A 27606-nucleotide genomic window follows, 5' to 3' on the forward strand; every position below is an offset into this window, starting at 1 on the left:
TTTTACTTGAACACATTTCATACATTTTGCAAGGATAATTTATTTCCAGAATTATTACAATTCCATTTACGACAATTAATATTATGCTGTGAATTAAAAAATACACTTAAAGATTGAATCTGCGCACACTCTTGAGTTATGTCACCGTGACGCACAAAGAGAGTCGTACATTTGTAAGGAAGGAAAAGTGTTTTGAAAATTGAAGGCAGAGTCTTTAAATCCTGACCAATCAGTTCCCTCTGTCAAAACCAATATTGGCTGGATTGTTCCATCGATCAAATCCCAAGCAACAACCAGATCTGACCTGGACGACATGATGTGATGGAGGAAGACGGGAGGAGAGTTCTATAAAGTTTGCTTTCACAGTTTGTATGAAGTGATATTATGATCTTATTCATCGCCACTTGTTGTGGCATCTTGGTTTCATCTGTTGTGGCATCTTGGTTTTAGCGAGCTGGCTAACTACCTACTGCACATTACAGCCATGCAACCTGTATACAGCAACACTTAAGCAATAGAGTGAAACAGTCCATCAGAGGCAGTAGGCATTTCTAAGACATTATTCAAGAATACATGGGTTAATATTTGATGGACAAAAACATAAGTGAACTGTATGCTTAGCTAATTGTGTTTTTCTATTGTCAGAACATTCTGAAAGACCAGCTCCTGGAGAGGTTGCAGTCCAGGTTGCAGCAAGCCATCATACAACCCTTGGATCTGGATTACCTGGAATTCCTGTTCAATAATGAGCATATCCTCATTGAATCCTTTGCTGAGCAGGTTGATTTCCCTCCAAATGATCACAGAGACATTGAGAGATTAATCAAATCTTGTCAAAGCTGAAATTGAGGCTCGCCTAACGACATCAATTCAGTTTAAGGCAGTTGTTGGGGTAACAGGCAGCCCAAAACTTGTCATTCAAAGAGAAGTGAAGAATATGCTCAAAATGTACCTTCCGGTACCATGCATTGCAGAGTTATTGGGGGTCTCCAAGTGTACCATATTTAGAAGGCATGAATTATGGTTTACCTGTGGGGGTTATACAGTACTATTTGTGATGAAGAGCTCAACAAGACTGACAACCATCAAATCCCAGATGCCAAATGCTGGCTATCATATGGTCAAGGGACAGTTGGTGTCAATGGGCTTCCATGTTCAGTGGTGGAGATTGAGAGTGTCAATACATCATGTGGATGCAGCTGAGATCCTGTCTCACCTTGCCAGGCTTGGATGTGTGGTGCGACAAAGTTATTCAGTGCAAAGCCCCCTTTCCTTGATTTTTTTTCTTTTTCTGGTACATGCTTTTTTGATAAGATATTGAGCATATTAAACTGTTTTATTGAATAATTATTTTGCGAGTTCTCCTTGTTTTACTTTATTGAAAGGTACAACATCATCATGTTTGGGGGAGTTGATGGATTTTTAAGAAAAGGTAGCCAAACTGTATTACTCTGATTAGGAATTTTGTTGAGTCACATCCATACTAGGGATGTGCGATATATCGGTGACGCATATCGGAATCGGCCAATATTAGTTAAAAATGCCAACGTCGGCCCGATGTCTAGTTTAACTCCGATGTGCAAAACCGATGTCAAAGCTGGCGTGCATACCTATATAACGTAGGTGGATGACGTAATGATGCCATGAAAAATAAAGCGCGACACAGAACAAAAGCAGAAAAATACTAACCGCACACTTCCAACAACAAAACAAGTTCAAGTCAAGCAGTCATTTGAAAGAGTAAGAACATTTCAGCGAGACAACGCAAAGGCGAAATCCATTAACGCCAAGATAATGGAATTCATTGCCCTTGACAATCAACCGTTCTCGGTTGTGGATGATGTTGGCTTTCACCGACTGGTCGAGCACCTTGAGCCCCGGTACACACTACCAAGTAGGTGCTATTTTTCAGATGTTGCCCTACCAGAGTCACACAGTATTGTTGAAAAGCACATCTATGAGCTACTTGCCATGGGCATCACTGACATTGGGACCAGCGAAGTCAGCCCCATGAGCATGCAGAGTCCTCCTCAAATCCTTCTGTTCACCTGATTTAGAATTCCTCACAATCAAATGTAGACCGCATTATCGACCAAGAGAATTCTCTTCGATTATAATCACAGCCGTATATATCCCCCCCCAAGCAGACACATCGATGGCTCTGAACAAACTTTATTTAACTCTTTGCAAACTGGAAACCATTTATTCGGAGGCTGCATTCATTGTAGCTGGGGATTTTAACAAGGCTAATCTGAAAACAAGACTCCCTAAATTTTATCAGCATATCGATTGCGCAACCAGGGGTGGAAAAACCTTGGATCATTGTTACTCTAACTTCCGCGACGCATATAAGGCCCTGCCCCGCCCCCCTTTCGGAAAAGCTGACCACGACTCCATTTTGTTGATCCCTGCCTACAGACAGAAACTAAAACAAGAGGCTCCCACGCCGAGGTCTGTCCAACGCTGGTCCGACCAAGCTGACTCCACACTCCAAGACTGCTTCCATCACGTGGACTGGAATATGTTTCGTATTGCGTCAGATAACAATATTGACAAATACGCTGATTCGGTGTGCGAGTTCATTAGAACGTGCGTTGAAGATGTCGTTCCCATAGCAACGATTAAAACATTCCCTAACCAGAAACCGTGGATTGATGGCAGCATTCGCGTGAAACTGAAAGCGCGAACCACTGCTTTTAATCAGGGCAAGGTGTCTGGTAACATGACCAAATACAAACAGTGCAGCTATTCCCTCCGCAAGGCTAACAAACTAAGCGTCAGTACAGAGACAAAGTAGAATCTCAATTCAACGGCCCAGACACAAGAGGCATGTGGCAAGGTCTACAGTCAATCACGGACTACAAGAAGAAATCCAGCCCAGTCACGGACCAGGATGTCTTGCTCCCAGGCAGACGAAAACTTTTTTGCCCGCTTTGAGGACAATACAGTGCCACTGACACGGCCTGCAACGAAAACATGCGGTCTCTCCTTCACTGCAGCGGAGGTGAGTAAGACATTTAAACGTGTTAAACCTCGCAAGGCTGCAGGCCCAGACGGCATCCCCAGCCACGCCTCAGAGCATGCGCAGACCAGCTGGCCGGTGTGTTTACGGACATATTCAATCAATCCCTATACCAGTCTGCTGTTCCCACACGCTTCAAGAGGGCCACCATTGTTCCTGTTCCCAAGAAAGCTAAGGTAACTGAACTAAACGACTACCGCCCCCGTAGCACTCACTTCCGTAATCATGAAGTGCTTTGAGAGACTAGTCAAGGACCATATCACCTCCACCCTACCTGACCACTCCAATTTGCTTACCGCCCAAATAGGTCCACAGACGATGCAATCTCAACCACACTGCACACTGCCCTAATCCATCTGGACAAGAGGAATACCTATGTGAGAATGCTGTTCATCGACTACAGCTCGGCATTCAACACCATAGTACCCTCCAAGCTCGTCATCAAGCTCGAGACCCTGGGTCTCGACCCCGCCCTGTGCAACTGGGTACTGGACTTCTTGACGGGCCACCCCCAGGTGGTGAGGGTAGGCAACAACATCTCCACCCCGCTGATCCTTAACACTGGGGCCCCACAAGGGTGCGTTCTGAGCCCTCTCCTATACTCCCGGTTCACCCACGACTGCGTGGCCACGCACGCCTCCAACTCAATCATCAAGTTTGCGGACGACACAACAGTGGTAGGCTTGATTACCAACAACGACGAGACGGCCTACAAGGAAGAGGTGAGGGCCCTCGGAGTGTGGTGTCAGGAAAATAACCTCACACTCAACAAAACTAAGGAGTTGATTGTGGACTTGAGGAAACAGCAGAGGGAACACCCCCATATCTACATCGATGGAACAGTAGTGGAGAGGGTAGCAAGTTTTAAGTTCCTCGGCATACACATCACAGACAAACTGAATTGGTCCACTCACACAGACAGCGTCGTGAAGAAGGCGCAGCAGCGCCTCTTCAACCTCAGGAGGCTGAAGAAATTCGGCTTGTCTCCAAAAGCACTCACAAACTTCTACAGATGCACAATTGACAGCATCCTGGCGGGCTGTATCACCGCCTGGTACGGCAATTGCTTCGCCCTCAACCGTAAGGCTCTCCAGAGGGTAGTGAGGTCTGCACAACGCATCACCGGGGGCAAACTACCTGCCCTCCAGGACACCTACACCACCCGATGTTACAGGAAGGCCATGAAGATCAAGGACATCAACCACCCGAGCCACTGCCTGTTCACCCCGCTATCATCCAGAAGGCGAGGTCAGTACAGGTGCATCAAAGCTGGGACCGAGAGACTGAAAAACAGCTTCTATCTCAAGGCCATCAGACTGTTAAACAGCCACCACTAACATTGAGTGGCTGCTGCCAACACACTGACACTGACTCAACTTCAGCCACTTTAATAATGGGAATTGATGGGAAATCATGTAAATATATCACTAGCCACTTTAAACAATGCTACCTTATATAATGTTACTTACGCTACATTATTCATCTCATATGCATACGTATATACTGTACTCTATATCATCGACTGCATCCTTATGTAATACATGTATCACTAGCCACTTTAACTATGCCACTTTGTTTACATACTCATCTCATATGTATATACTGTACTCGATACCGTCTACTGTATCTTGCCTATGCTGCTCTGTACCATCACTCATTCATATATCTTTATGTACATATTATTTATCCCCTTACATTGTGTATAAGACAGTAGTTTTGGAATTGTTAGTTAGATTACTTGTTGGTTATTACTGCATTGTCGGAACTAGAAGCACAAGCATTTCGCTACACTCGCATTAACATCTACTAACCATGTGTATGTGACAAATAAAATTTTATTTGATTTGAGTCTGACAGCACAGTGGGTGGATGAGGATTTCATACTGAGGAAAGCTGCATTCCATGCTCAAGAATGTGCTGGTTCTCATACCCCTGCTGCCATTTCAATGGCATTTGAAAACATGTTTGAAACATGAACACATTCCTAGCGCCATTCGAACAACTGACTCGGGAAATAAACTCATCAACTGTGTCTGCAGCAGACGTGATACCCTCTGTCATGGCATTGAAACGCCTGCTCAACAAAACTGCCAACACAGACCATGGGGTTAAAACTTAGTACTCGAGGCTGTGAACAAGCGATTCCGTGGCATTCTCTCTGAGCCTCTTTACTGTATCGCCACCATGCTTAATGCTAGGTACAAGGACTGCTACTTTGATGCAGATAAGAAACAGGATTAACGTGAAATGTTATACACTGAGGGAAAAAAGTATTTGATCCCCTGCTGATTTTGTACGTTTGCCCACTGACAAAGAAATTATCAATCTCCTTGGAGAGCCCTTTGGTCTTTGCCATGGTGGAGAGTTTGGAATCTGATTGATTGCTTCTGTGGAAAGGTGTCTTTTATACAGTTAACAAACTGAGATTAGGAGCACTCCCTTTAAGAGTATGCTCCTAATCTCAGCTCATTACCTGTATAAAATACACCTGGGAGCCAGAAATCTTTCTGATTGAGAGGGGGTCAAATACTTATTTCCCTCATTAAAATGCAAATCAATTTATAACATTTTTGACATGCGCTATTCTGTCTCTCTCACTGCTCAAATGAACCCATCATTAAAATTATAGACAGATAATTTCTTTGTCAGTGGGCAAACATACAAAATCAGCAGGGGATCAAATACTTTTTTCCCTCAACTGACACAGTGACTGTGCGCACCGTGAAAGAAAGGCCACAGTCAGATATAGCTGAAACTTCACAACTTGACATGTATGATGAAATCTTGGTTGAGACAGAACAAATGAACAACGAAACAGCAAGTAAGTGAAAGAAATAGGTTTTGATTATGTTTTACTGGTAAGTCTGGTAGGTCCAGGTCCAAACGCCAACAAGTAAGTCCAAAACAATCCAGCTCATACACGGTAAATCCAGCCAATCTCTATAGTCTCTTTCTCTATTGTTCATAGCTCCTTCCAGCACTCTCTTCCTCTTCCTGTTTTTTCTTGACCCTTTATCTGTGAGTTGGCTCCACCTTCTGAGGGTTCCCTTGCTTCTGGGACTTGTAGTTTTGGCGGTCGGCCATTTTGTGATATGTAGTTCTGACAGGGGTGGCCATTTTAGTGATCGGGCAGAGCCCGTTTATTAGTTCTGCTCTCACATATCTGCCACTTATCACTCGACCCCCTTCTTTGCCACATATCTCTCCCCCTAGATCCGACCCACTAGGTCGGGCTACCGCAGCAAAATATGCATGCATGCGGGATAACCCATCCACGTTTCCCATTTCCTTCCCTGCTCTGTGTTTCAAGTCAAAATGAAACGGTTGGAGACTCAAAAACCACCGCATCACCCGAGCGTTCTTCTCTTTAGCCAAATGCATCCAGGTGAGTGGGGCATGGTCACTGATGAGGGTGAAGTGGCGCCCCAGCAGGTAGTACTTCAGGCTTTCTAGAGCCCACTTTACTGCCAGCGCCTCTTTCTCAACGACTGAGTAGTTGGTTTCCCGTGGTTCCAGCTTCCTGCTTAAAAACAGGATGTGGTGTTCCACCACTTCTATCTCTTGGGATAGCACTGCTCCCAAGCCGACCTCTGAGGCATCCGTCTGAACCAGAAACTCTTTCTCAAAGTCTGGTACCACCAGCACTGGGTTACAGCAGAGAGCCTCCTGTAATGTCCTAAATGCTTTGGTGGCCCTTTCATCCCATTTGACCATGTTTGGCCCTCTGGCTCTAGTCATGTCGGTAAGTGGGGCGGCCACTGTGGCATAACTTGGGATGAACTTCCGTAGTAACCGGTCAGCCCTAGGAAGGCTCGGACCTGCTTCTTATTTACTGGTTTCGGCCATTCTCTAATTGCCTTCACCTTCTTATGTTGGGGTTTGATTAACCCTCTTCCCACAGTGTATCCCAGATACTCTGTTTCCTCTACACCACATAACACTTGGCAGGGTTTGCCGTGAGCCCTGCCTTTCTAAGGGCATCTAACACTGCCTGTACCCGGGGTAAGTGGGATTCCCAATCTGGGCTGTAGATCCCCACGTCATCTAAATAAGCTGCGGCGTATGCTTTGTGCGGTTTTAGGACTTTGTCCATGAGCCGTTGAAAGGTGGCTGGGGCCCCGTGTAAGCCGAATGGCATGACGGTGTATTGAAACAAACTGTCAGGTGTTGCAAAGGCTGTCTTTTCTTTGGCCCTGGGGGTCAGAGGAATTTGCCAGTACCCTTTTGTCAGATCAAGGGTCGTAATGTACCGAGCATGACCAATTTTCTCCAGTAGTTCATCTACCCGGGGCATGGGGTACGCATCAAACTTCGAGATTTCATTTACCTTCCGAAAGTCGTTACAGAGCCGCAAAGACCCATCGGGCTTTGAGACCATCACAATTGGGCTAGACCACTCACTATGTGACTCTTCGACCACTCCAGCTGTCAACATTTTCTCAGTCTCTGCTCTAATCGCGGCCCGTCGAGCCTCGGGTACCCAATATGGCCTCATACTCACTTTTCTCCCTGGTAGGGAAACAATATCATGAGCCGTAACCTCAGTTCAGCCAGGTACCTCTGAAAACACATCTCTGTTTTTCTGGATCAGGGTCTTTACTTCCTGTACTTGAGCTGGGGACAGAGTGGGTGAAATATTTACTTCGGCTGTCTCCTGAATGTGTGTGGGGTATGTGACCATTAGTGTTTCTCTCCCTCTCCATGCTTTTAACAGGTTTATGTGGTAAATCTGTTCCTGAGGCCGTCGACCTGGCTGTCGGATCCGATAATTGACTTCTCCTATTCTCTCTATTCTCGTTCTGGCCAATCCATCGTCTCACTTCTTGGGGTAGACCTCGCTGAAACTGGTTGAGTACGATGGTCTCGACAATCTCGGCGGATGACCGGGTCTCTGGTCGCAACCATTTCCATGCCAGGTGAATCAAGTCAAACATCTGTGTTCGTGGGGGTTGTCCCGGTCGGTAGGACCACTGGTGGAAGCGGTGTGCCCCCACGGTATCGGTCACTCCCAGTCTAGTCAGGATCTCCCCCTTTAGTTTATCGTAATCCTGTGCATCTTTCAACTCCAGGTCGAAATACGCTTTTTGAGCGTCCCCTGCCAGGTATGGTGCCAGAAGCCCTGCCCATTCTTCTTTCGGCCACTTCTCCCTCTCTGCCGTCCTTTCTAAGGTGGTAAGATATGCTTCCACATCATCATCATCATCATTTTTTGAAGAAAATGATTGGCCCTCCTCTGGGTATTTGCAGCTGGTAAATGAGCCCCATTTGGTCCGCTAGCCCCTTTAGGCCTTCTCTTAACTCCCGGTGTTTCTCTCTTGCTCTTCTATGAGCAGCTGGTTGGTGCGGTGCTGGATCTGTAACGTGTCCTGATACATTCGCATTGCATCCTGATTAACTATTTGTTGAGCTCCAGTTGCCTCTTGTTGGGCGGCCGCTGCTTGTATGGCTCCCTCCATACTAATTTTCCTGAAAACTATCCTAACCAAACAAAGCCAAAACAAAAAGACCTGACTCCCCTTTGGAGTGCTAACTGAAAATATATTTATTTTTTTTCCTTCTACCTAACCAGTGGTATGTTAGTCCATGCCCGCATCCTCCACCACGTGTGGCAAACCTCTTCAAGGTTAGGAGCGTTTGTCACAAACTAAGTGGTAAACTGTCACCAAATCACCCAAGAATGAGAGTTCTTTCGAACAGGACAGTACCTGTGTGTTTGTTTCTCCGTCCTGGTCCACCCAGGCCGTAGGCGAGGTCAAGGATAGCAGGGTCGGTACACGAATCGGGTTCTCTGTAGGTCCAGGTCCAAACGCCAACAGGTAAATCCAAAACAATCCAGCTCATACACGGTAAATCCAGACAATCTCTATAGTCTCTTTCTCTATTGTTCATAGCTCCTTCCAGCACTCTCTCTTCCTGGTTTTTCTTGACCCTTTATCTGTGAGTCGGCTCCACCTTCTGAGGGTTCCCCTTGCTTCTGGGACTTGTAGTTTTGGCGGTCGGCCATTTTGTGATCTGTAGTTCTGACAGGGGTGGCCATTTTAGTGATCGGGCAGAGCCCGATTATTAGTTCTGCTCTCACATATCTTCCACTTATCACTCGACCCCTTCTTTGCCACAGGACATACGTAAATGCAAAAATTAACTTTTTGGTCAGTGTGGTGTGTGTAACCTTTGTTTAACTAGGCAAGTCAGTTAAGAACAAATTCTTATTTACAATGACGGCCAAACCCGGACGACACTGGGCCAATTGTGCACCGCCCTATAGGACTCCCAATCACGGCCAGATGTGATACAGCCTGGATTCGAACCAGGGACTGTAGTGACGCCTGTTGCACTGAGATACATTGCCTTAGACCGCTAGTTCTGTGTGAACTATTTGACTGTACTACATTTACATTACATTTAAGTCATTTAGCAGACGCTCTTATCCAGAGCGACTTACAAATTGGTGCATTCACCTTATGACATCCAGTGGAACAGCCACTTTACAATAGTGCATCTAAATCTTTTAAGGGGGGTGAGAAGGATTACTTTATCCTCTGCGGATGTTGTAGAGCATGAACCTACAGGAACGGGCCACCGCCTTGATGTTAGTTGAGAACGACAGGGTGTTGTCCAGGATCACGCCAAGGTTCTTAGCGCTCTGGGAGGAGGACACAATGGAGTTGTCAACCGTGATGGCGAGATCATGGAACGGGCAGTCCTTCCCCCGGGAGGAAGAGCAGCTCCGTCTTGCCGAGGTTCAGCTTGAGGTGGTGATCCGTCATCCACACTGATATGTCTGCCAGACATGCAGAGATGCGATTCGCCACCTGATCATCAGAAGGGGGAAATACTAGAATGCTTAAAACGGACGCAAAGTTTTTAAATATCGGTATCGTTTTTTTGGCAAGGATAATATCGGATATAGGTCAAATATGTAAATTGGTGCATCCCTAGTCTATACCCACTTATTTTTCAGAGGGCATTGCATATACTCACTTCTTTTTTAATACCAACATGTTACAAGCAGGTCACCATAGTGTTCTTGGGCACAGGGACTAAGGTAACCTGCCTAAAGGACTACAGCCCCGTAGCACTCACGTCTGTAGCCATGAAATGCTTTGAATGGCTGGTCATGACACCATCATCCCAGAAACCCTAGACCCACTCCAATTTGCATACCGCCCCAACAGATGATGCAATCTCTATTGCACTCCACATTGCCCTTTCCCACCTGGACAAAAGGAACACCTACGTAAGAATGCTATTCATTGACTACAGCTCAGCGTTCAACACCATAGTGCCCTCAGAGCTCATTACTAAGCGAAGGACCCTGGGACTAAACACCTCTCTCTGCAACTGGATCCCAGACATCCTGACGGGTAGGTAACAACACATCTGCCACGTTTATCCTCAACACGGGGGCCCCTCAGGGATGTATGCTCAGTCCCCTCCTGTACTCTCTGTTCACCCATAACTGCATGGCCAGGCACGACTCCAACACCATTGAGTTTGCCGATGACACAACAGTGGTAGGCCTGATCACCGACAACGATGACGTGTGGTGCCAGGATAACAACCTCTCCCTCAACATGATCAAGACAAAGGAGAGGATTGTGGACTACAGGAAAAGTGGACCGAGCATGCCCCCATTCTCATCGATGGGGCTGTAGTGGAGCTGGTTGAGAGCCTCAAGTTCCTTGGTGTCCACGTCACCAACAAACAATCATGGTCCAAACACACAAAGCCTATTCCCTTTAATGCCTTTAGCTGCTAGACAATGGAGTAAAGTTTAAAGAAAACCAATAGAACAGGAGAACGCATGAGTAAATCATTGTGAAACAATTGCCTCCATGTTTCTATGATGGGATTTTGGCTTTAGGCTACTTTCAAGAACGCTAAGACATGCATGCCGCATAATGAAATAAACGTACAAGTTACAAACAATTAAAGAACAGGAAAAATATAGTGACGCTAATAAGCTAAGGGAGAGAACAGGAAAGGAGGGGTAGAGGACAATTGTTTAGCTGCTCTGGTCTGGGGTGAGACTTCTAGCACTCTTAGAGTAACCGATAGAAACAGAGACTCCAGACTGGTAAGTAGGCCAATTCACATGTCCATTCATGCATCTGATGTACAGTTACAGTCCAGGGCAACTTCTAGTCTAGTCAGACACGCTGTTTGTGAACAATGAAATATGATTTCAAATACTATAATTTGCAAGCCCTTACAAAACTCTTTGAATAATGTATATTTTATGTGTTTAGAGTAGTAGCCTAAGCATAGTTAGTTATTTTTTCATGATCATCAATGCAATGTCATGATTTTACATTTATCAACACCATGAGTGTTTTCTGTCTACCGGTATATACAGATTCTGTACTTGGATGCAGCTACCAACAACAGGGCATCAACGGCTTTAAACTTTTTCAGTCCACGATGTGCAATCAAGGCATGTCTTTTTATCAGACAAATGAAGCATACATCACCATTAATACAGCTGTGACAGTAATAACAAATCCCCCAAAAATAGGTATCACATCAATTTAAAACTCTACTTACCACTTCTACATAAATATTTTTTATTTTACCTTTATTTAACTAGGCAAGTCAGTTAAGAACAAATTATTTTTTTTCAATGACGGCCTAGGAACAGTGGGTTAACTGCCTGTTCAGGGGCAGAACGACAGATTTGTACCTTGTCAGCTCGGGGGTTTGAACTTGCAACCTTCAGGTTACCAGTCCAACGCTCTAACCACTAGGCTAACATGCATAGAATGTTTTTAATAGCCATCTTGCAACATCATTTGTTGATTTAGCTGTCTTCCACCTGTGTGTGCACAATGAGGAAAAGTCCTTGGGTGCATTTGTTTCCAAGTGAAATGTTTACTTCATGTTCCCTTCCCTCGTTTTGTTACTATCACACCTGCTTCTGAAGTCATCAGAGTTTTGATGTGCCACATAAAAGGTAAACATGTGCTACAGATAGCATATCCAATTTATTAATGTTAACAATCCTGTACTTTGTCAGAGTTGAACATCTATGGCGTGATGTCTGGGTTGCAGTCACCTGTATCTACTATTTGCTTCACACATTTGAATAAAATGGACTGCTTGACATCTGAAGACACACTGCACCTCTTCTGGTCTACACTTTGTTTCTCCCACACCTCCAAGCAGCCCTCAAAACTTGTTGCAGGCTGGAAAAATCATCATCTACGGACAGAGACAAATCGCAGTCCAGAGCAGCTTTGGCTATGGGATAAAGTCAAAACCCAATTTGAGGAAGACAATCTTGATGTGATTGATTTGCTTTTTGTAAATGATTGTCATTTTGAGTTACCTGGTTTGTTTAGCCATTGTACAACATGAATGGGGAAAGATTAGGGTTTGTGAATAAATACCGAAAATAAGGTCACAGGTTAATACAGACTTAGAACAAAATGTGTTAGATCTCCTATGAGATATCCGTCAGTTAACATGACCATTCTGAAACCTTGTGCTTACAAAAAAATCATTACATAAATTGCTTTAAGAATTTGTTCTTAACCGACTTGCCTAGTTTAAAAAAAAAATACTAATAATGTTTAACACCTGCAGCAATCATATTCATGAATGAAATCCTCCAACAGGCTCTTAATATCAGGAATCAGTCACAAGTACCCCTGGTGCACTGTTAAATGATTTATCCATTTAAACAAAAATAGTAATTCAAAGGAGCATAAAGTTCAGTAGGTCAGTGTCACAGAATACCATAAACAAGTGATAAGTAAACATTATGCCATTTTACAGACTTAAAAAGATCAATCTGCAGTTGCTACATACATTGGGCTTACAAATGAATGATTTTTGGTACCCATAGATTCTGAAGACTAACTATAAATGCCTTATTAATTCAACTCTTACACCGTCAGAAATCAAAATATAAACTTGTTTTATTCAAATTATTGTAAACAAACACTACAAAGTAATGTAAACAAACACTATATTTTTAACAAGGCTAATCTGAAAACAAGACTCCCTAAATTTTATCAGCATATCGATTGCGCAACCAGGGGTGGAAAAACCTTGGATCATTGTTACTCTAACTTCCGCGACGCATATAAGGCCCTGCCCCGCCCCCCTTTCGGAAAAGCTGACCACGACTCCATTTTGTTGATCCCTGCCTACAGACAGAAACTAAAACAAGAGGCTCCCACGCCGAGGTCTGTCCAACGCTGGTCCGACCAAGCTGACTCCACACTCCAAGACTGCTTCCATCACGTGGACTGGAATATGTTTCGTATTGCGTCAGATAACAATATTGACAAATACGCTGATTCGGTGTGCGAGTTCATTAGAACGTGCGTTGAAGATGTCGTTCCCATAGCAACGATTAAAACATTCCCTAACCAGAAACCGTGGATTGATGGCAGCATTCGCGTGAAACTGAAAGCGCGAACCACTGCTTTTAATCAGGGCAAGGTGTCTGGTAACATGACCAAATACAAACAGTGCAGCTATTCCTCCGCAAGGCTAACAAACTAAGCGTCAGTACAGAGACAAAGTAGAATCTCAATTCAACGGCCCAGACACAAGAGGCATGTGGCAAGGTCTACAGTCAATCACGGACTACAAGAAGAAATCCAGCCCAGTCACGGACCAGGATGTCTTGCTCCCAGGCAGACGAAAACTTTTTTGCCCGCTTTGAGGACAATACAGTGCCACTGACACGGCCTGCAACGAAAACATGCGGTCTCTCCTTCACTGCAGCGGAGGTGAGTAAGACATTTAAACGTGTTAAACCTCGCAAGGCTGCAGGCCCAGACGGCATCCCCAGCCACGCCCTCAGAGCATGCGCAGACCAGCTGGCCGGTGTGTTTACGGACATATTCAATCAATCCCTATACCAGTCTGCTGTTCCCACACGCTTCAAGAGTCTGAAAAAACCTACACTCGATCCCTCCGATGTCAACAACTACAGACCAGTATCCCTTCGTTCTTTTCTCTCCAAAACTCTTGAACGTGCCGTCCTTGGCCAGCTCTCCCGCTATCTCTCTCAGAATGACCTTCTTGATCCAAATCAGTCAGTTTTCAAGACAAGTCATTCAACTGAGACTGCTCTTCTCTGTATCACGGAGGCGCTCCGCACCGCTAAAGCTAACTCTCTCTCCTCTGCTCTCATCCTTCTAGACCTATCGGCTGCCTTCGATACTGTGAACCATCAGATCCTCCTCTCCACCCTCTCCGAGTTGGGCATCTCCGGCGCGGCCCACGCTTGATTGTGTCCTACCTGACAGGTCGCTCCTACCAGGTGGCGTGGCGAGAATCTGTCTCCTCACCACGCGCTCTCACCACTGGTGTCCCCCAGGGCTCTGTTCTAGGCCCTCTCCTATTCTCGCTATACACCAAGTCACTTGGCTCTGTCATAACCTCACATGGTCTCTCCTATCATTGCTATGCAGACGACACACAATTAATCTTCTCCTTTCCCCTTCTGATGACCAGGTGGCGAATCGCATCTCTGCATGTCTGGCAGACATATCAGTGTGATGACGGATCACCACCTCAAGCTGAACCTCGGCAAGACTGAGCTGCTCTTCCTCCCGGGGAAGGACTGCCCGCTCCATGATCTCGCCATCACGGTTGACAACTCCATTGTGTCCTCCTCCCAGAGCGCTAAGAACCTTGGCGTGATCCTGGACAACACCCTGTCGTTCTCAACTAACATCAAGGCGGTGGCCCGTTCCTGTAGGTTCATGCTCTACAACATCCGCAGAGTACGACCTTGCCTCACACAGGAAACGGCGCAGATCCTAATCCAGGCACTTGTCATCTCCCGTCTGGATTACTGCAACTCGCTGTTGGCTGGGCTCCTGCCTGTGCCATTAAACCCCTACAACTCATCCAGAACGCCGCAGCCCGTCTGGTGTTCAACCTTCCCAAGTTCTCTCACGTCACCCCGCTCCTCCGCTCTCTCCACTGGCTTCCAGTTGAAGCTCGCATCCGCTACAAGACCATGGTGCTTGCCTACGGAGCTGTGAGGGGAACGGCACCTCAGTACCTCCAGGCTCTGATCAGGCCCTACACCCAAACAAGGGCACTGCGTTCATCCACCTCTGGCCTGCTCGCTCCCTACCACTGAGGAAGTACAGTTCCCGCTCAGCCCAGTCAAAACTGTTCGCTGCTCTGGCCCCCAATGGTGGAACACACTCCCTCACGACGCCAGGACAGCGGAGTCAATCACCACCTTCCGGAGACACCTGAAACCCCACCTCTTTAAGGAATACCTAGGATAGGATAAGTAATCCTTCTCACCCCCCCACCCCCGCTTTTAGATTTAGATGCACTATTGTAAAGTGACTGTTCCACTGGATGTCATAAGGTGAATGCACCAATTTGTAAGTCGCTCTGGATAAGAGCGTCTGCTAAATGACTTAAATGTAATGTAAATGTAAGAGGGCCACCATTGTTCCTGTTCCCAAGAAAGCTAAGGTAACTGAACTAAACGACTACCGCCCCGTAGCACTCACTTCCGTAATCATGAAGTGCTTTGAGAGACTAGTCAAGGACCATATCACCTCCACCCTACCTGACCACTCCAATTTGCTTACCGCCCAAATAGGTCCACAGACGATGCAATCTCAACCACACTGCACACTGCCCTAATCCATCTGGACAAGAGGAATACCTATGTGAGAATGCTGTTCATCGACTACAGCTCGGCATTCAACACCATAGTACCCTCCAAGCTCGTCATCAAGCTCGAGACCCTGGGTCTCGACCCCGCCCTGTGCAACTGGGTACTGGACTTCTTGACGGGCCACCCCCAGGTGGTGAGGGTAGGCAACAACATCTCCACCCCGCTGATCCTTAACACTGGGGCCCCACAAGGGTGCGTTCTGAGCCCTCTCCTATACTCCCGGTTCACCCACGACTGCGTGGCCACGCACGCTCCAACTCAATCATCAAGTTTGCGGACGACACAACAGTGGTAGGCTTGATTACCAACAACGACGAGACGGCCTACAAGGAAGAGGTGAGGGCCCTCGGAGTGTGGTGTCAGGAAAATAACCTCACACTCAACAAAACTAAGGAGTTGATTGTGGACTTGAGGAAACAGCAGAGGGAACACCCCATATCTACATCGATGGAACAGTAGTGGAGAGGGTAGCAAGTTTTAAGTTCCTCGGCATACACATCACAGACAAACTGAATTGGTCCACTCACACAGACAGCGTCGTGAAGAAGGCGCAGCAGCGCTCTTCAACCTCAGGAGGCTGAAGAAATTCGGCTTGTCTCCAAAAGCACTCACAAACTTCTACAGATGCACAATTGACAGCATCCTGGCGGGCTGTATCACCGCCTGGTACGGCAATTGCTTCGCCCTCAACCGTAAGGCTCTCCAGAGGGTAGTGAGGTCTGCACAACGCATCACCGGGGGCAAACTACCTGCCCTCCAGGACACCTACACCACCCGATGTTACAGGAAGGCCATGAAGATCAAGGACATCAACCACCCGAGCCACTGCCTGTTCACCCCGCTATCATCCAGAAGGCGAGGTCAGTACAGGTGCATCAAAGCTGGGACCGAGAGACTGAAAAACAGCTTCTATCTCAAGGCCATCAGACTGTTAAACAGCCACCACTAACATTGAGTGGCTGCTGCCAACACACTGACACTGACTCAACTTCAGCCACTTTAATAATGGGAATTGATGGGAAATCATGTAAATATATCACTAGCCACTTTAAACAATGCTACCTTATATAATGTTACTTACGCTACATTATTCATCTCATATGCATACGTATATACTGTACTCTATATCATCGACTGCATCCTTATGTAATACATGTATCACTAGCCACTTTAACTATGCCACTTTGTTTACATACTCATCTCATATGTATATACTGTACTCGATACCGTCTACTGTATCTTGCCTATGCTGCTCTGTACCATCACTCATTCATATATCTTTATGTACATATTATTTATCCCCTTACATTGTGTATAAGACAGTAGTTTTGGAATTGTTAGTTAGATTACTTGTTGGTTATTACTGCATTGTCGGAACTAGAAGCACAAGCATTTCGCTACACTCGCATTAACATCTACTAACCATGTGTATGTGACAAATAAAATTTTATTTGATTTGAGTCTGACAGCACAGTGGGTGGATGAGGATTTCATACTGAGGAAAGCTGCATTCCATGCTCAAGAATGTGCTGGTTCTCATACCCCTGCTGCCATTTCAATGGCATTTGAAAACATGTTTGAAACATGAACACATTCCTAGCGCCATTCGAACAACTGACTCGGGAAATAAACTCATCAACTGTGTCTGCAGCAGACGTGATACCTCTGTCATGGCATTGAAACGCCTGCTCAACAAAACTGCCAACACAGACCATGGGGTTAAAACTTAGTACTCGAGGCTGTGAACAAGCGATTCCGTGGCATTCTCTCTGAGCCTCTTTACTGTATCGCCACCATGCTTAATGCTAGGTACAAGGACTGCTACTTTGATGCAGATAAGAAACAGGATTAACGTGAAATGTTATACACTGAGGGAAAAAAGTATTTGATCCCCTGCTGATTTTGTACGCTTGCCCACTGACAAAGAAATTATCAATCTCCTTGGAGAGCCCTTTGGTCTTTGCCATGGTGGAGAGTTTGGAATCTGATTGATTGCTTCTGTGGAAAGGTGTCTTTATACAGTTAACAAACTGAGATTAGGAGCACTCCCTTTAAGAGTATGCTCCTAATCTCAGCTCATTACCTGTATAAAATACACCTGGGAGCCAGAAATCTTTCTGATTGAGAGGGGGTCAAATACTTATTTCCCTCATTAAAATGCAAATCAATTTATAACATTTTTGACATGCGCTATTCTGTCTCTCTCACTGCTCAAATGAACCCATCATTAAAATTATAGACAGATAATTTCTTTGTCAGTGGGCAAACATACAAAATCAGCAGGGGATCAAATACTTTTTTCCCTCAACTGACACAGTGACTGTGCGCACCGTGAAAGAAAGGCCACAGTCAGATATAGCTGAAACTTCACAACTTGACATGTATGATGAAATCTTGGTTGAGACAGAACAAATGAACAACGAAACAGCAAGTAAGTGAAAGAAATAGGTTTTGATTATGTTTTACTGGTAAGTCTGGTAGGTCCAGGTCCAAACGCCAACAAGTAAGTCCAAAACAATCCAGCTCATACACGGTAAATCCAGCCAATCTCTATAGTCTCTTTCTCTATTGTTCATAGCTCCTTCCAGCACTCTCTCTTCCTCTTCCTGTTTTTTCTTGACCCTTTATCTGTGAGTTGGCTCCACCTTCTGAGGGTTCCCCTTGCTTCTGGGACTTGTAGTTTTGGCGGTCGGCCATTTTGTGATATGTAGTTCTGACAGGGGTGGCCATTTTAGTGATCGGGCAGAGCCCGTTTATTAGTTCTGCTCTCACATATCTGCCACTTATCACTCGACCCCCTTCTTTGCCACATATCTCTCCCCCTAGATCCGACCCACTAGGTCGGGCTACCGCAGCAAAATATGCATGCATGCGGGATAACCCATCCACGTTTCCCATTTCCTTCCCTGCTCTGTGTTTCAAGTCAAAATGAAACGGTTGGAGACTCAAAAACCACCGCATCACCCGAGCGTTCTTCTCTTTAGCCAAATGCATCCAGGTGAGTGGGGCATGGTCACTGATGAGGGTGAAGTGGCGCCCCAGCAGGTAGTACTTCAGGCTTTCTAGAGCCCACTTTACTGCCAGCGCCTCTTTCTCAACGACTGAGTAGTTGGTTTCCCGTGGTTCCAGCTTCCTGCTTAAAAACAGGATGTGGTGTTCCACCACTTCTATCTCTTGGGATAGCACTGCTCCCAAGCCGACCTCTGAGGCATCCGTCTGAACCAGAAACTCTTTCTCAAAGTCTGGTACCACCAGCACTGGGTTACAGCAGAGAGCCTCCTGTAATGTCCTAAATGCTTTGGTGGCCCTTTCATCCCATTTGACCATGTTTGGCCCTCTGGCTCTAGTCATGTCGGTAAGTGGGGCGGCCACTGTGGCATAACTTGGGATGAACTTCCGGTAGTAACCGGTCAGCCCTAGGAAGGCTCGGACCTGCTTCTTATTTACTGGTTTCGGCCATTCTCTAATTGCCTTCACCTTCTTATGTTGGGGTTTGATTAACCCTCTTCCCACAGTGTATCCCAGATACTCTGTTTCCTCTACACCACATAACACTTGGCAGGGTTTGCCGTGAGCCCTGCCTTTCTAAGGGCATCTAACACTGCCTGTACCCGGGGTAAGTGGGATTCCCAATCTGGGCTGTAGATCCCCACGTCATCTAAATAAGCTGCGGCGTATGCTTTGTGCGGTTTTAGGACTTTGTCCATGAGCCGTTGAAAGGTGGCTGGGGCCCCGTGTAAGCCGAATGGCATGACGGTGTATTGAAACAAACTGTCAGGTGTTGCAAAGGCTGTCTTTTCTTTGGCCCTGGGGTCAGAGGAATTTGCCAGTACCCTTTGTCAGATCAAGGGTCGTAATGTACCGAGCATGACCAATTTTCTCCAGTAGTTCATCTACCCGGGCATGGGGTACGCATCAAACTTCGAGATTTCATTTACCTTCCGAAAGTCGTTACAGAGCCGCAAAGACCCATCGGGCTTTGAGACCATCACAATTGGGCTAGACCACTCACTATGTGACTCTTCGACCACTCCAGCTGTCAACATTTTCTCAGTCTCTGCTCTAATCGCGGCCCGTCGAGCCTCGGGTACCCAATATGGCCTCATACTCACTTTTCTCCCTGGTAGGGAAACAATATCATGAGCCGTAACCTCAGTTCAGCCAGGTACCTCTGAAAACACATCTCTGTTTTCTTTTTCTGGATCAGGGTCTTTACTTCCTGTACTTGAGCTGGGGACAGAGTGGGTGAAATATTTACTTCGGCTGTCTCCTGAATGTGTGTGGGGTATGTGACCATTAGTGTTTCTCTCCCTCTCCATGCTTTTAACAGGTTTATGTGGTAAATCTGTTCCTGAGGCCGTCGACCTGGCTGTCGGATCCGATAATTGACTTCTCCTATTCTCTCTATTCTCGTTCTGGCCAATCCATCGTCTCACTTCTTGGGGTAGACCTCGCTGAAACTGGTTGAGTACGATGGTCTCGACAATCTCGGCGGATGACCGGGTCTCTGGTCGCAACCATTTCCATGCCAGGTGAATCAAGTCAAACATCTGTGTTCGTGGGGGTTGTCCCGGTCGGTAGGACCACTGGTGGAAGCGGTGTGCCCCACGGTATCGGTCACTCCCAGTCTAGTCAGGATCTCCCCTTTAGTTTATCGTAATCCTGTGCATCTTTCAACTCCAGGTCGAAATACGCTTTTGAGCGTCCCCTGCCAGGTATGGTGCCAGAAGCCCTGCCCATTCTTCTTTCGGCCACTTCTCCCTCTCTGCCGTCCTTTCTAAGGTGGTAAGATATGCTTCCACATCATCATCATCATCATTTTTTGAAGAAAATGATTGGCCCTCCTCTGGGTATTTGCAGCTGGTAAATGAGCCCCATTTGGTCCGCTAGCCCCTTTAGGCCTTCTCTTAACTCCCGGGTGTTTCTCTCTTGCTCTTCTATGAGCAGCTGGTTGGTGCGGTGCTGGATCTGTAACGTGTCCTGATACATTCGCATTGCATCCTGATTAACTATTTGTTGAGCTCCAGTTGCCTCTTGTTGGGCGGCCGCTGCTTGTATGGCTCCCTCCATACTAATTTTCCTGAAAAACTATCCTAACCAAACAAAGCCAAAACAAAAAAAACCTGACTCCCCTTTGGAGTGCTAACTGAAAATATATTTATTTTTTTCCTTCTACCTAACCAGTGGTATGTTAGTCCATGCCCGCATCCTCCACCACGTGTGGCAAACCTCTTCAAGGTTAGGAGCGTTTGTCACAAACTAAGTGGTAAACTGTCACCAAATCACCCAAGAATGAGAGTTCTTTCGAACAGGACAGTACCTGTGTGTTTGTTTCTCCGTCCTGGTCCACCCAGGCCGTAGGCGAGGTCAAGGATAGCAGGGTCGGTACACGAATCGGGTTCTCTGTAGGTCCAGGTCCAAACGCCAACAGGTAAATCCAAAACAATCCAGCTCATACACGGTAAATCCAGACAATCTCTATAGTCTCTTTCTCTATTGTTCATAGCTCCTTCCAGCACTCTCTCTTCCTGGTTTTTCTTGACCCTTTATCTGTGAGTCGGCTCCACCTTCTGAGGGTTCCCCTTGCTTCTGGGACTTGTAGTTTTGGCGGTCGGCCATTTTGTGATCTGTAGTTCTGACAGGGGTGGCCATTTTAGTGATCGGGCAGAGCCCGATTATTAGTTCTGCTCTCACATATCTTCCACTTATCACTCGACCCCCTTCTTTGCCACAGGACATACGTAAATGCAAAAATTAACTTTTTGGTCAGTGTGGTGTGTGTAACCTTTGTTTAACTAGGCAAGTCAGTTAAGAACAAATTCTTATTTACAATGACGGCCAAACCCGGACGACACTGGGCCAATTGTGCACCGCCCTATAGGACTCCCAATCACGGCCAGATGTGATACAGCCTGGATTCGAACCAGGGACTGTAGTGACGCCTGTTGCACTGAGATACATTGCCTTAGACCGCTAGTTCTGTGTGAACTATTTGACTGTACTACATTTACATTACATTTAAGTCATTTAGCAGACGCTCTTATCCAGAGCGACTTACAAATTGGTGCATTCACCTTATGACATCCAGTGGAACAGCCACTTTACAATAGTGCATCTAAATCTTTTAAGGGGGGTGAGAAGGATTACTTTATCCTCTGCGGATGTTGTAGAGCATGAACCTACAGGAACGGGCCACCGCCTTGATGTTAGTTGAGAACGACAGGGTGTTGTCCAGGATCACGCCAAGGTTCTTAGCGCTCTGGGAGGAGGACACAATGGAGTTGTCAACCGTGATGGCGAGATCATGGAACGGGCAGTCCTTCCCCGGGAGGAAGAGCAGCTCCGTCTTGCCGAGGTTCAGCTTGAGGTGGTGATCCGTCATCCACACTGATATGTCTGCCAGACATGCAGAGATGCGATTCGCCACCTGGTCATCAGAAGGGGGAAATACTAGAATGCTTAAAACGGACGCAAAGTTTTTAAATATCGGTATCGTTTTTTTGGCAAGGATAATATCGGATATAGGTCAAATATGTAAATTGGTGCATCCCTAGTCTATACCCACTTATTTTTCAGAGGGCATTGCATATACTCACTTCTTTTTAATACCAACATGTTACAAGCAGGTCACCATAGTGTTCTTGGGCACAGGGACTAAGGTAACCTGCCTAAAGGACTACAGCCCCGTAGCACTCACGTCTGTAGCCATGAAATGCTTTGAATGGCTGGTCATGACACCATCATCCCAGAAACCCTAGACCCACTCCAATTTGCATACCGCCCCAACAGATGATGCAATCTCTATTGCACTCCACATTGCCCTTTCCCACCTGGACAAAAGGAACACCTACGTAAGAATGCTATTCATTGACTACAGCTCAGCGTTCAACACCATAGTGCCCTCAGAGCTCATTACTAAGCGAAGGACCCTGGGACTAAACACCTCTCTCTGCAACTGGATCCCAGACATCCTGACGGGTAGGTAACAACACATCTGCCACGTTTATCCTCAACACGGGGGCCCCTCAGGGATGTATGCTCAGTCCCCTCCTGTACTCTCTGTTCACCCATAACTGCATGGCCAGGCACGACTCCAACACCATTGAGTTTGCCGATGACACAACAGTGGTAGGCCTGATCACCGACAACGATGACGTGTGGTGCCAGGATAACAACCTCTCCCTCAACATGATCAAGACAAAGGAGAGGATTGTGGACTACAGGAAAAGTGGACCAAGCATGCCCCCATTCTCATCGATGGGGCTGTAGTGGAGCTGGTTGAGAGCCTCAAGTTCCTTGGTGTCCACGTCACCAACAAACAATCATGGTCCAAACACACAAAGCCTATTCCCTTTAATGCCTTTAGCTGCTAGACAATGGAGTAAAGTTTAAAGAAAACCAATAGAACAGGAGAACGCATGAGTAAATCATTGTGAAACAATTGCCTCCATGTTTCTATGATGGGATTTTGGCTTTAGGCTACTTTCAAGAACGCTAAGACATGCATGCCGCATAATGAAATAAACGTACAAGTTACAAACAATTAAAGAACAGGAAAAATATAGTGACGCTAATAAGCTAAGGGAGAGAACAGGAAAGGAGGGGTAGAGGACAATTGTTTAGCTGCTCTGGTCTGGGGTGAGACTTCTAGCACTCTTAGAGTAACCGATAGAAACAGAGACTCCAGACTGGTAAGTAGGCCAATTCACATGTCCATTCATGCATCTGATGTACAGTTACAGTCCAGGGCAACTTCTAGTCTAGTCAGACACGCTGTTTGTGAACAATGAAATATGATTTCAAATACTATAATTTGCAAGCCCTTACAAAACTCTTTGAATAATGTATATTTTATGTGTTTAGAGTAGTAGCCTAAGCATAGTTAGTTATTTTTTTCATGATCATCAATGCAATGTCATGATTTTACATTTATCAACACCATGAGTGTTTTCTGTCTACCGGTATATACAGATTCTGTACTTGGATGCAGCTACCAACAACAGGGCATCAACGGCTTTAAACTTTTTCAGTCCACGATGTGCAATCAAGGCATGTCTTTTTATCAGACAAATGAAGCATACATCACCATTAATACAGCTGTGACAGTAATAACAAATCCCCCCAAAAAATAGGTATCACATCAATTTAAAACTCTACTTACCACTTCTACATAAATATTTTTTATTTTACCTTTATTTAACTAGGCAAGTCAGTTAAGAACAAATTATTTTTTTTCAATGACGGCCTAGGAACAGTGGGTTAACTGCCTGTTCAGGGGCAGAACGACAGATTTGTACCTTGTCAGCTCGGGGGTTTGAACTTGCAACCTTCAGGTTACCAGTCCAACGCTCTAACCACTAGGCTAACATGCATAGAATGTTTTTAATAGCCATCTTGCAACATCATTTGTTGATTTAGCTGTCTTCCACCTGTGTGTGCACAATGAGGAAAAGTCCTTGGGTGCATTTGTTTCCAAGTGAAATGTTTACTTCATGTTCCCTTCCCTCGTTTTGTTACTATCACACCTGCTTCTGAAGTCATCAGAGTTTTGATGTGCCACATAAAAGGTAAACATGTGCTACAGATAGCATATCCAATTTATTAATGTTAACAATCCTGTACTTTGTCAGAGTTGAACATCTATGGCGTGATGTCTGGGTTGCAGTCACCTGTATCTACTATTTGCTTCACACATTTGAATAAAATGGACTGCTTGACATCTGAAGACACACTGCACCTCTTCTGGTCTACACTTTGTTTCTCCCACACCTCCAAGCAGCCCTCAAAACTTGTTGCAGGCTGGAAAAATCATCATCTACGGACAGAGACAAATCGCAGTCCAGAGCAGCTTTGGCTATGGGATAAAGTCAAAACCCAATTTGAGGAAGACAATCTTGATGTGATTGATTTGCTTTTTGTAAATGATTGTCATTTTGAGTTACCTGGTTTGTTTAGCCATTGTACAACATGAATGGGGAAAGATTAGGGTTTGTGAATAAATACCGAAAATAAGGTCACAGGTTAATACAGACTTAGAACAAAATGTGTTAGATCTCCTATGAGATATCCGTCAGTTAACATGACCATTCTGAAACCTTGTGCTTACAAAAAAATCATTACATAAATTGCTTTAAGAATTTGTTCTTAACCGACTTGCCTAGTTTAAAAAAAAATACTAATAATGTTTAACACCTGCAGCAATCATATTCATGAATGAAATCCTCCAACAGGCTCTTAATATCAGGAATCAGTCACAAGTACCCCTGGTGCACTGTTAAATGATTTATCCATTTAAACAAAAATAGTAATTCAAAGGAGCATAAAGTTCAGTAGGTCAGTGTCACAGAATACCATAAACAAGTGATAAGTAAACATTATGCCATTTTACAGACTTAAAAAGATCAATCTGCAGTTGCTACATACATTGGGCTTACAAATGAATGATTTTTGGTACCCATAGATTCTTGAAGACTAACTATAAATGCCTTATTAATTCAACTCTTACACCGTCAGAAATCAAAATATAAACTTGTTTTATTCAAATTATTGTAAACAAACACTACAAAGTAATGTAAACAAACACTATATTTGCCTCAAAACATGGTTAAAACTATAATTTTGATATGGATGGTCAGTCCTTGCATATACATAGCTCGGTCTACGTATTTCAAAAAGGTTATATTACTCGACCCATCCCTCATCTTTTTACCGAAACAGGGCAGGGAGAACAGTTGATTGCCCCTTTTAAAAAGACGTTCCAGGATTATAAGTTTGCCAGGGTAAAAAAAAAGTGTATGTTCTTGATTTTTATCAAAGTTGAACTTGAATAATATAGATTGTTGGGAATGTCTCCCAATGATCTGTCTCTATAAAAACACAAAACCAAGCTACAGTCAGGATAGTGGCAAGTAGAAGTGCTTGAGTGTCAACATTAGACTAGCCCAAAACCTGTGTCACTAGTGGCTATGCATGCCTCAAGTGTGATGCAAAACAGTGGTTCGGTTCAGTGGTTCCCTGGAAACAAATGGATGACTTCAGGAGATCTCCACGCACCAACTCCAAATCTCCTGGGATGAATTGCTATCCCGTCCAGAACTTACGGAGTTGCACAAGTGTCTTTGGTGACGCTAAAAGAGAAGAAAATATAAAAATGACTTCTGTATGCATATGGCAATAATGGTGAGCAGCAACGGTGCATTACTGAAAGGCCACTACTGAGGATATGAAACAAATAGGTAAGCTTGCTGAAAGCAGTCTTTAACAAAGTTGTATGGTGGTGAATCTTGTTTGTGTGAACTACATTTTCCATTGAAATAATTATACCCTAGCCCCCAATAACATGTCTTAGACATATTCCCTCTAATAAATAACTAAACCCATGTTCAGCCTTAGAACTAAATGATACTTATGCGAGAACACCAGCTCTCTATTAAGTTTTTACATTTTTTACATCAACAAGCTGGAGACCGACAGGGAGTAGAGATGTATGTTGTGAGATGGTCACATCTGTAGTCATTTTTATAAGTTCAAAACAGCGTGTTACTTTTCCCCACTATGTTTACTCATGGAGTTTGTAGTAGAAAGCAAAGTAAAATAAGAAATTGTATGTCAATAACTATCGAACTAGCCTTTTGGAGCCCAGGGGCATTCCAGGTGACTACCTCATGAAGCTGGTTGAGAGAATGCCAAGAGTGTACAAAGCTGTCATCAAGGCAAAGTGTGGCTACTTTGAAGAAACTGAAATATCAAATATATCCCGCAATGCGGCACCTCGTTTAGACAGGGTACGCTTCATTGTCCTCTTCGTAATTTGTCTCCCCATGCCAGATAACATGGTCAAAGCTGATCTAGTAAAAATACATTTTTAAAATTATGAATGGATAAACATGTTTGTCCCTGGACTTATCCTAAATTGAGAAATTATTCATACAAACAGGATAACTGCATTGACTGGCTGCATTAAAATAAGTTGTCAAACATTCTCCCGATTACAGCCTTTGTCAGACAGCTCAGCAGCACATGTCAAACGTGACTTATTTTTCACTTCAATTTGTATAGCTAATACATCCATCCTGCTGATATCACTACATCTTTATTGTAATACATACAAGCTCAATCGTTTCCCGTCAAGATAATCAGATGTGTCACGTATCTCCAGAAATGCTGATCTACCTGCACTCAGGAACACATTATTTTCAAATGATCAATGCAGTGTTTATTGTTACATGAATGATCGGTTTGAAGCTCAGTGTCACCATGTGAGAAAAATTCAAAAAGGCCCACACACCTGAGCAATCCTGTTGCCGATAACAATGAGATCTGGAAAGAAACGAGAAACCCACACACTGATCTTGCTAGTATCACTTTATTAAAGCTTACGTGTCAGCCTATTGGCCTTCACCAGAGGCAGACACGTAAAAATGTTGTAAAATAAAACTAGCAGTGTGCGGATTTGTCCTTTCAAGAGAACTATAGCCTAAAATAATATAATCAATCAACATACCACAGTTCATGTGGAAGCCTGTTTGCAACGTATGCACAGCGAAACTTATGAAGTCTTGACTGACCCCGTCTCCGAAGGCAGCATCCCCTATAACACAAGTAGGTTTTGAAATAGGTTCAAACAGTTCGTCAGACATTGCAGAACTGACGAGTCCAAAAGAATATATGCAAATGACACGTTGGAGTCTACCTTCTAATACGCAGCAAAGGGTGCTAGCGCAATCGACTTTATGGGACTTGTAAAAGCAGATTATCAACTTTCGTCTGTCCTAAACACTGCCACGAATGTCCATGGTGAAACTTAGAGCTTTTTCTTGCTCCTGGAGTAACGTTACAGCCTTATTCTCAAATGGATTAAATAAATACAAATCTCCACACAATACCCCATAATATTTTTTTAGTTGCACATTTATTCAAA

At 44.9% G+C, this 27606-nt stretch overlaps 2 protein-coding genes across 5 annotated transcripts in view; one reads left to right on the forward strand and one right to left on the reverse strand.

Moving 5' to 3' along the window:
* LOC118357668 (chondroadherin-like) overlaps positions 1-3047 on the forward strand; it is a 58578-nt gene extending 55531 nt beyond the window's left edge. The window contains exon 4 of the mRNA XM_052478416.1: positions 646-3047. The gene's annotated coding sequence lies outside the window, so the exon portion shown is untranslated. The remainder of the gene's footprint in view (positions 1-645) is intronic.
* Positions 1-27606, reverse strand: part of LOC118357670 (monocarboxylate transporter 6-like) — a 63448-nt gene that overhangs the window by 28004 nt on the left and 7838 nt on the right. The window contains exon 1 of one of the 4 annotated variants that reach the window (XM_052478414.1): positions 18153-18286. The exons of 1 other annotated variant lie outside the window; for it this stretch is intronic. The gene's annotated coding sequence lies outside the window, so the exon portion shown is untranslated. Of the gene's footprint in view, positions 1-5742; positions 5761-5878; positions 6009-18152; positions 18287-27606 lie in introns of those variants that run through there. 2 more of the 4 variants (XM_035735025.2, XM_052478415.1) reach the window with 2 other exon arrangements.

This window comes from Oncorhynchus keta, chromosome 24, assembly GCF_023373465.1.
Source record: "Oncorhynchus keta strain PuntledgeMale-10-30-2019 chromosome 24, Oket_V2, whole genome shotgun sequence".
Classification (NCBI taxonomy): Eukaryota; Metazoa; Chordata; class Actinopteri; order Salmoniformes; family Salmonidae; genus Oncorhynchus; species Oncorhynchus keta.